Consider the following 9088-nt stretch of genomic DNA (forward strand, 5'->3'; position numbering starts at 1 on the left):
TTTATGTTTCTTGATTTTCACAGAATGCAAAATTTTGCGAAAAATATTCGATTTGGTTGTACCTATAAACATTGTTGAAGGTAGTTGTTGAATATTTAAAAAGTGGTATAAGTGTAGATTTCTCAGGAATAAAATATTCATCTCATATCATTAGAAGACAGTTCTAAACAGACGGTTTAAAAAGAATTTTAATCATCGCGAAAAACGAGACAATTAACTGCTTTATGTACAGAACTAATGCAAATATAAGGCTACATTATCGTGCTTATTGGTAACTTGGGTTTTCCAAATACGTACGACCCCTTACCGCGTTTGTGATTCTAAGCTTTTCTATACAATATTTTAAGTCTAAAAACGGGACGGGCATAGCGCAGTTGGTACATCGATTGCCTTGTACGCAGGTAAATCGATTACCTCATATGGGTTCGATTTCTCAATCCCGCACATAGGGTTAGAGATTTTTCCAAAAGATTTCTCTAACCCGAAAAGGGGCGAATAACTCTAAGGTTAAAACCTCTATAATCAAAACAAAGAAAAGTCTAGCAAGCTCGACATTTCGCCAAAGGGGTAATCCCATATGCTGCTAATATGAATGAGTTTGTTTTATCCATGACCTCATCGAAGTGACTCGTTGGGGAATACCCCCGAAAACCTAGTCGCCAACCTCCATTCGTATAGTTCTCCTCATGCGTAATGCTGTCGGAGCAGAAAGTTACCTAATACTTCTTCCGTGTCATATCGTGTAAATGTTGGGATATTTTTAACATTTTTTCTAGATAGCATTCCGGCTCCAGTAACACAACCGATTCTAGTTAGAATCGGTTGTATCACTGGAGCCGGAATACTAGCTAGGACCAGCCAGAATTCCGGCATATTTCCAACTGAACTTAGCTGGGTTCCGTCTGTCCAGCTCATCTCAAAATGGTAACTGAGCTGCTCTAAATTATGTGATGGACATTTGTATCATTGCTGATTATGAGTGAAAACCCTGACTTTCTAAATATTCAACAACTAGGGTGATGAGCCTATTTTCGTCATGTTTCTATTATCAACCTACCCATTCGAAGCCGTTGTTTAGAGCAGCGTCTGCCATCTTTGTTCAACGCATTGAGTCGAAGGATAGCGCAACAATAGGAGCACTCGATTCGACAGTGACGAATTGTGAAGTCGAATATATGACATACCTCAATAGCACTATTCGCAAGCATGCACTCACGAGGCATTTCACGTGGATTTGTCATACCATTGTTGTTGAAAGATAACAAGATCATAAGGCCGAATCTAAAAGGCTGAAAAATCAAAAGGCAAAATTTCACAAGGCGAACTTTTTAGAAGGCAAAATTTCAAAAGGAAAACTGATTAATATTGAAATTTCGAAGTTTGTTCCACATCGATCGCATTGGAATCGAAGTTATAACGTGTTTGGTTTAGGACGGTATGACTGTTGCCTCTAAAACAGTAACCATCCTACCAAGACAAATGTCCTGTGTATTAGTTTTGTGCTCTCTATACGCACACTCCCAATAATATTTTTGTTTTTTTTCTGAAAAGGAATCTTGTAACTTATTGACTATTCAATAACTCAAATAATAGATGTTTTTCAGATCCCATAACGAATACTCTCAGTAACTTATAAATTATAGAACCCATTTACCATTAGTTTACCATAAATTGAAACGGAAAAAAAATCCAATGAGCAGGTCGTTTTAATTTTGAAGCGAAAAAGTGAAAAAGTCGTGACAAATTCTTATGCAAATATCTGAGAAATACTTGTAGACAATGAAAATTAATTCAATTATCATCTTGTGCCAGACACGGTATTTGATTTGTAATACTTCCATTTGGATAAAAGATCAGCATATGCTTGAAAGCGGGGAAGTCGGTTTGGTTTAAATCGTTGGGGGCGGTACAATCTCCTCCCTCTTCCTGGGATAGAATAGAACAAAACTGTGTTGTGCGTAGCAGAAGTAGAGGGATTTTAAAATATTAGTAAGTATGGTCATGTGGTGAAGTCTAAGATTTGCGCATTACTTAACTCAAGCAACTGAAATGATGTAAAGCTGCTGAAGATCAGTCGACGGTTGCGGCGGCCCCTCTTAAGCAAACCAGTGATCTTCGCGTATGCCCGATTTACTCGAACATAGGTATTGATACCGTCTTTCAAACATGAGCAGTTTTTTGAATCTACATCCAAATAAATATTGCAAGAAAATTTGTAAATTTCTCATCTGCCCGGTATACTAAAACATAGCGATTGATGCGAGTTTTTTTTGAATCTGTATTAAAATCGAAATTAATGCACATTTCGACATACGATCTACCTGATTGCTCGGTTTACTCAAACATAGGACACAATACTTTCGAGAATATTTTCATATCTAATGTCAATCCAAATGGTCATGTAATGTCTTATGTCAAACAATATTATACCGAAAGACTTTATACCAAAAAGGGACTCGTATAAAAATTGGGACAATTTTTCATGCGTTGTTGGGATACATTTTATAAAAAAAAATCTCCCTTCTTTTAAATATAAGTTGATATTTTGAGATTCGCGTTTGAAATATTTGTTTTGATATATTTTTGAATTTAATCATTATTTATTCACAGACTTTCGAGGTAGTTTCTTATTTGATGCTTTTCATCGATCGTATACATACGACGGTCAGTGATGAATAAAATAAATGTAGATGAAATGTCCTGGTTCATGGTCTCGGATACAAGGATACAAGTCACAGTTACAAATAGCTTGCCAAGACAGATGTTTCATACTGAACTTCGAAAGTTTCATGTTGGGAAATTTCATAGACCTTTCCCTCTCATTATTCCACCATTTCCATCATTTCAAGAACCTGAAGAACTACTCAGCCAGACAAACTTTTACCGAATAGCACTTTGAGCACTTTAAGAATGCTTCACCTAACTCAACCATAAAAACAATTCAACTGATTGTCTGTTTGTGATCGTTTCAAATATCACAAAAGGGACCTCCCCCTCATGTATTATGATCATACTAAATACTATTTGGGTGAATACAATCTAAATGAAACGATTGTTACGAATTTTGTTGAAAAATTTTGAATTATCGGTCAACTAGTTTACGTACTATCTGGCAAAAAGTTTTCTAAATTTTGTTTCTTCTTGGGGAAAAATTTTCTGTGCTTTGGTATGTACTGGAGATAAGCTTTCTGGGAATTGGTACTTTCTGTAAAAAGAAATTTCTGAGGAAAAAGTTTCAGCACTTCATTTTCTGGGGAATGGTTTTTGGGGTAATGTTATACAATCTAAATATAACTATGCCAAACGAGAAATTATGCCCAATTCAAGTTTTCCGGAGCATGAAAATAACTACCCTCAACTGTAGAACGGCTCAAAATTCTGCCAAATGACCTCGTTTCTCGCGTAGTTATATTTTTTTCTAAAGATAAAAATTAATTCAGTGTGACAACTTTTCAAAATTATGCCAAAAGTCTGGTATACCAAATGACCCTCACTTTACGCAAAATAGAAATTATGTTAAATTACCGTTACAATGAAGATAAAAATAGTTTTGCCAAATGTCTGTTATGCCAAACGACGCACGTGTCGTGTTTACAGTCGTGTTTCCTTGTTTATTTTTTCAGCTATTCGGCTTTTTAGTTAGACCTCCATTGAACCATTGTCTAATTGTCCATTGAACCATTGTTCAACTAACAACATTTTGAATGCCAAAATATCATATCAAATTGACTTTGACTTTGGAGAGTTTTTGATATCCGCCAGTCGGTTCAACTAGCGAATCAATTTCGTTAGTTGGACAGAGGCAGTGGTCCAACCAGCGAATCACGGCCGTATTGAAAAACGATGTGCTAGCGCAAGTTACGGGACCTTATCATCAATTGCTCATAAAAAAGTGTTAGGATTTTTTTGAGCACGAAAACAACAAAATAAGCAAATTATTATTTCATACATCTATTTAACAAAAAGTTTTTTGGGTATTAAAATGAATAAAAGAAGGCACATTTTTAAAGAATCGCACACATCAGCTCACTTTCGGACAAACGAACTCCGTGCAGGATTCAGTCCGTAATTTTTACCTGTAAAAAAGGGGAACACTTCCTTATTCGGAAGGCTTTTCTGTACAGATAGACAACTGAAAATTGAAAATTAAAATATTATAATCATTTTTTAATAAAGTACTCAATTTGTTGACCTTTTTAGTAGTAAGTTCGTTTACATTGTAAAATGAGATTTTTAAAATACATTTTTCAGTCCAGTCTGTTTTTTGGCAATAGTGCATGGAATGGGAATCATAAAAACTTGATTTTCATAAAATGGGCTTTAAAGTTTTCCGAAGCAGAAAATTAAATTAAAGAAAATTTACAGGTATGAGATGTTAATCAACTATACTCTGAAACTTTGCAAGAATATTCTCTGATAGAAATTCTAACGACAAAAAAATCGATTCTTTGAAGCTGACTGATGAGACCCTATTAACAAAAATGTAACTTATACAGAAACGTTATATTTATAATTCGAATAAGCATATCTTAGCCTTAAGCTGTCAACAAATTCACGCGTGGCAAATTTGGCAGATTAATCTACAAACCGCTTAAATATATTAAAAATGCTATAGCTATAGGTTTCTTGTTCCGGGGAGTGCAAATTATCTGTAGAGAGATATATCAGATAGGTATATAATTTGTAAAGGGTTATTCTTTCTTACCAGACCGACATTGCATAAAATCTACAATCCAATTTCACTAAATACTTTGGAGCAAGGAAACACTATCCTTGACTTGAGTAACGGTAAAATCAACACGTTATCGTGCGAATAATTAATAAATTACAATTACGACATCCATTTTTTTTGTTATCGCCTTGATTGCTGCCGGTAAGACAAATACAGTACCAACATACTGCCAGCTTCTCCGTCTACCTTAGCGAAGGTACTCTTCCCCTATATCCAGATGTTTTCATCCATTCATAATTTACTGAGATATTGCTGCCTACTAAATATGGTAGTAGGAACACCGAATACGGACATAAACACGAAAGCTACGACAGAAAAATGAAAACTACGTCTACCTTGACAGTCTCTTTTTCATTCTGATCCGGTCCTCTGCAGCCTAATCGACCTCGTCGGTCTCACTCTATCGCACACTTGCACCCGAATACTTCTTCGATTGCTTCACACTCCCAGCTTTACACCAAACAGTGAATAAAGGGAAAAAAGAAGACGGTGAGTAATAATAAGGTAATACTTTAGCATATTTTGACACAATATGTAAATTGGTAATTTCGTTTTGAACCACTATCTTCTGAATGTTAGTATTTTAGCGAATAATACCTATATAAATTAAAACTGATTTATAGAAATCTTCATTGCACAATCATTTATCACTTCTCAACTACAACGAAAGTAGTAGGTAATGCACATTTCCCAACTAGGGGTGCGGTTTTTGAGTATTTTTTATCGTTATAATTTGGCTTCGCTCACTATCGACCAATACACGGATAAGAAAACAATAAGTAGACACGACATCCATTAGCTACTAGTCTTCCATTTTCTCAGCAGACCAGTTTTGAAACTAAACACTTAAAATACACATTTCATCCAGTAGGTAGATTATTCACCTTTCCATGAGTTAGCTTCGATTACACTTCCGGAAATCACTACAAAATGAGTACCAGTAAACCCAATCAGTTTTATAGTTTGTGCAAAAAAGCAGTTGAAATTAAAAAGACCTCCACGAACGAACAGAGAACTTTTCACTGCAAGTGAAAATGATGGAATGAAGAAAAATCACGAACGCTCTGACATTTAGTTTTGACACTATACACGCTCATTCACAACACGTCAAATCTGAGTGACCAACTACCCAGTTAAACTCATTCCGGAACCGGTTCGGATTTCTGAATGGAGTCATTATGGATTCCAAATCAAATGCAACAACCGATTCCGACTCAGAATCGGCTATTGCATTTGATTTGGAATCCATACTGACTCCATTCAGGATTCCGAATCAAATTTCGAATGGTTTGACCGTGTACCCACGCGCAATAAAAGTGTCATTGATTTATTTGACGTCTAGGACACCAACACAGTTGCAATGTGTATAGACAACATACATATAACGCTATATTTACAATTCGCCATCTGATTTAACCTCATTTGGCAAAAAATTACCCGATTTAACCTCAATCTCGCACTAACACAACTCCACATATGGGGTTTCCGATTGATTGACACCGGTATAGTGGAGTGCACTGAAACTGCACCGTTTTTGAACTTTCTAGCAGAAGTGCAGAAAGCTGGGTATAATCCATTGACACTTCTGCTATAAAGTGCAAAACTAGAAAAACTCTAGTAAGAGAACTGTGGAGAAAAAAACAGCTTTTTTGGCAACGTATGCCCCGGCATTGTATGGCAACGCGTCCAATGTTATAAGGATAGGCAATGTTCGATTGGATTCGTTTTTTGACAGCTAAACGCGAATTCAATCGATCCAAAATGGAGTCTCCACAGTTCTCTTTCTAGAGTTTTTCTATGCAAAACCAGTGCAACCCACTACACCGGTGTCAATCAATCGAAAATCCCAATAGATTAGTCACAGAGAACAGACATCCATGATCGAACAAAAATATTTAAAATCCATGATCGAACAAAAATATCTAAAAAGCGTGTGTAAACATTTGAATTAATATACGATAAACACTAGCACCGTCACACCAACCTATCCCAACTATCCGTCGTCCGTCCGTTCGAAATGCTGAATGCATTCAGTATGGAATCTTGCTCAAAGAAAACAACCGATTCCGACTCTATCGGTTGATGCATTTGAGGTGGAATTGGTCGGTGTTAAGTCAGACCGGACAAAGTCGCAAAACATCAAAAAATGAGTTAATGATAGCACTTGATAAAGAATTTCTTCATCTATATTCCACTCTTACCAGATTTGAAATATGAAACAATAAACAAGAATTATTGTAAAAATTATTTTCCAATTATAATGTAAAGGATGCTGCGATTCAAGATTTAAACGCGTTTTTCTCGAAATCAATGCACTATCACTTACTCCGGTCTGACCTAACACCGACCAATTCATGCTAGAAGTCCGAACCGGTACCGGACTAGTTTGACTGGGTAGAGGAATAACCGCTGTCAATTCTGTCGAACTCAGCCACAAAAAAACATGACGACAGTAGCGCACCTGGCTTGGATATCCCAACTACCTTCGAAACCGTTAGAGATTTTACACAAGTTGAATGCTGAAGATACTTTTGTTCACTGTGGATTAGTCAATTACTAATGGCGATTTCGCTTGAACACGATACTGAGTCAGGTTCTAATCCAACCGCTGTCAGTTCATACATTTTGACAGCAGTTGGGGTTAGAAACTGACTCAGTTTCGCTTCAAACAAAAACCGCATAAGTAGTGTCATTACTGGTGTTGTATGGGAATTCTATCAATACTCGCCTTAAACGTCTTCGAATTTGACTAATGGGATACTGTTTACGTTACCACAGGGTAGTAGATACAGAACACTAGATTAGGATTGTCACTGGCATCAGTGGTAGGAACATCATTGTTTTGATTCCGGGATATATTTGTCAAATAGGCCAAATAAAAAAAAATAAAAAAAAGCAAAAAAATAATCCTCTATCGTCGTTTCATAGCGACGAATCAATTTTGTTCCTTTTAGCCACCAACACAATGGTCATTATTGGCTGATGTATTCTCACTAATTAGAATGCACAAATTATCTAAACCTGTACTGAATTTTGATGAATTTTCATTTCCTTGTGCGGTATACACAAGCTCTTTCATTTCATAATAACAGTCGAACATTTACACCGAGAAAATTCGTTATATTGAATATATTGATTTCACACATAATTTTTTGCAATTTGTAGTAGAACATAAAAATTATCTGTCACGCATAGATATCATGTGAAAATTAATGAAATTATAATAGTATGCCACATAGAAATTTGTTCCATAACAGATATTACATCAGTTTTCTGTTTGCCTATTGTTTATTCTGCTGTAAATTTTATGCATTGGACATTTTCGGTTTTGAATGCATAAAAATCACAGTAGAATAAACGAGACTGAAATATAAAAGGTAAACTCTGCATTTTACTAATTTGAAGTTCAACTAAACGGTTTGTGGTTACAAGTAGGCCATATTTTTCTGCGTGTACCAAAGACTTTTGCGGACCAAAGACTTTTACTTGAGAGACTTTAGATACCTTGACAGATTTCTGTATCGTAAATATTTAACCCTTAAATGCGCAATGTTGTTTTAGAACAACATCCTGAAAATCGTCTAAAAATTATCGCATTGACGTGATATAGCTGTGAGACAATTTTCACAAAATTCTAAAAAAATGATTTGCGCCTTTATGGGATAATATAATATTAAATAACGCTGAATATTTGAATAAAGACGTGGCATATCAATCATTTGTTTACCATTTATATATTAGTTTCCTTCCGATCGAATACCTGTCGATAGAATTCGTATCAAACGAAATGTTTTCGAACATTTGTATTTGTAGGGTAAGGTGGGGCAAATCCGACCGTTGGGTAAACCCGACCCCCCTCTGTTACCGAAAATCAGAAGAACTACGCGAACTATTATCAATGGTGTCGTGTAGAGCATCGAAAATAATCATAATGGTGGCATGACAGCATTTTATTAATCTACATTGAGATGCTCAAACGATAAAAAATGTGTTTTTAAAACTTTTGATTTGACTTTTGTGCATTATTGCCTACAGGATATTTCTGAGTGTTGAAGTAATTGCATAAAATGTAAGTGGATTTAAATTCTTTGATTAAACTCCTACAAAGTGCGTAGATGAATTTGGTTCAACCTTTTTCATAACTTTTTTTAATTGCATCGTAATGAAAAATGACGCGGTGGGGCAAATCCGACCTCTAAATAGTGGGGTAAATCCGACCGCTTTATTGCTAAGAAAATGTTTATTTATCAAATTGAAATATATTTTTATTATCATTTTTTATTATTTTTATGAAAAATGATTCATAATTACAAACGAAAGACACAAAAACGTGATGATTATAGTATTCGTCAAGCA

The 9088-nt window shown here is 35.4% G+C and overlaps 1 protein-coding gene across 3 annotated transcripts in view; it reads right to left on the reverse strand.

Moving 5' to 3' along the window:
* Window positions 1-5781, reverse strand: part of LOC131689898 (serine-rich adhesin for platelets) — a 54405-nt gene extending 48624 nt beyond the window's left edge. For 2 of the 3 annotated variants that reach the window (XM_058975259.1, XM_058975257.1), the window contains exons 1-2: window positions 5617-5781; window positions 5068-5182 (exon numbers count right to left, since the gene is read on the reverse strand). The gene's annotated coding sequence lies outside the window, so the exon portion shown is untranslated. The remainder of the gene's footprint in view (window positions 1-5067; window positions 5183-5616) is intronic. The other variant, XM_058975258.1, reaches the window with a different exon arrangement.
* Window positions 5782-9088: the final 3307 nt, after the last annotated feature.

Source organism: Topomyia yanbarensis, chromosome 3 (assembly GCF_030247195.1).
Source record: "Topomyia yanbarensis strain Yona2022 chromosome 3, ASM3024719v1, whole genome shotgun sequence".
NCBI lineage: Eukaryota > Metazoa > Arthropoda > Insecta > Diptera > Culicidae > Topomyia > Topomyia yanbarensis.